The sequence below is a fragment of the Triticum dicoccoides genome, chromosome 6B, assembly GCF_002162155.2.
Source record: "Triticum dicoccoides isolate Atlit2015 ecotype Zavitan chromosome 6B, WEW_v2.0, whole genome shotgun sequence".
In the NCBI taxonomy this organism is placed as follows: domain Eukaryota; kingdom Viridiplantae; phylum Streptophyta; class Magnoliopsida; order Poales; family Poaceae; genus Triticum; species Triticum dicoccoides.
In genome coordinates this window covers 712969794-712971471 of record NC_041391.1, presented here as the reverse complement: position 1 = coordinate 712971471, position 1678 = coordinate 712969794, and positions in this window count along the sequence as shown.

The window sequence follows — 1678 nt, the reverse complement described above, 5'->3', positions numbered from 1 at the left end:
CGCCGCCTCGCCTGCTCGATCTGGCGTCAGGTGAGTGAAGGGGGAGGCCAGGGGGTCGTCGACGGTGGGGGTGGGGGTGGGGGCGGCGGCGGATCGAGGTCCGTCGGGGGGAGGTGGTTGGCGCGGGGGCGGCGACTGCGGGAATGAATGAATGAATCGGGGGAGGAGAGAGGGTGGGTGGACTCTTCACTTTCCTGGTTTCCACTCAACGCAGGTCAATCGCGAGCAAATCTGATTGGTTCATCTTGGGCTCCCACGGATCCATCCCCGCCCGTATTGTCATCCCAGCCGCTCGCCAAATCCCGATGCATGCTGCACAAATTTCAAAGCCAACTACTCTACTCCGAGACGGGTGGGTGAGTCCATGCCATAAATTGCTACCTACTGTTTTTATATATTACCACACAAATTTCAAGGATCTCTTGAAAAAAGAAGATTATTACTCGACTACTCCCTCATTTCCGGTTTTTAAGGCTCAATTCAAAAATCTCACCAACCAAGGTGGATGATGAGTGGTGGAATACTTTTTGTAGTTTGGCAAAACACCCAATTAATGCTCTTGTTTTCCTCAAAAAAGTATGTTTACCAATGCATTAATTGCAATGCATGCATGCATAAATTACATGCATTGCTTAATTTTCTCTTATATACTTGCATGCAATGATTTAATGCACCTTGAAATTTGAACATGTGATGGAAAACAACCAAATTGAGCCTTACAAAATGGAAAAACTGAAATTTTGAGATAAGCCTTATAAACCGGAAAGGAGGGAGTAGCAGTTTGTAGCACGGATAAACTAAAACATACAGTACAGCTCGTGCCTTCCAGAACGTCTAGCAAGCTTGCATTGTACACATATCGCCTTGTCATGTCAAGGAGTCGTCGCGGTTAGGGTCCATCGCCCGCACGCATTGTCAACGCGAAAAGAGGGAAAGCGGTCGCTGGTCGCATCGGGTGGGGAAGAGGGGAGGGTTTCTCTCTCTCTCTCTCTCTTTCTTTTTGTTGGCGACGATGGAGCGGACAACAACGGTAACAACGGTAGGGCATGCACCTTACCTGGGCTCGCCGGCGGCGAGCGAGAAGGCACATCCGTCAGTGTTGTTCGACCGTCAGTGAAAATAATGACGTTGGAGAAAAACGAAACCTTTGAAGAAGGATCGATGTTGCGCCGGATGGAGAACAGATGTGCCATTTTCTGAGTTGATGATTGGCTGGTTGGTTGCCGGCGGAACGAGGAGAGCAGGAGAGATGCGACGCAATCGGTCCGTCCGTCCGTCCTTGAAAAGGTCAGTTTGTTTCGCCACTGACAAGATAAAAACTACTAAGTTGTATGTTGGTAACCTGCTTGAAAAGATCAGGTTGGTCATGTCCGTGCATGTTGTAATCAAACTACTAAGTTGTATCCATCGCTAGTTTCACGCTCGCTCACAAACAACGCCTGCGCAAGTCAAAGTCAAAGTCGAGCTGCCGACGGAGGAACGCATGCATGCATGCATGCATGTTTTAGCGACCGATTGATGGACCCATGCGCTTCATTGCTACTAGACTACTACTAGTAACTAGGCACGGTCACGATTCCGGCAAGGATGCTACTACTCCAGCTAGCGGTTCAATTAATAATTAAACTAATTTCCTTTCGGAGACGTGCCTATCGATTCTAATTTTCTCCATACATAT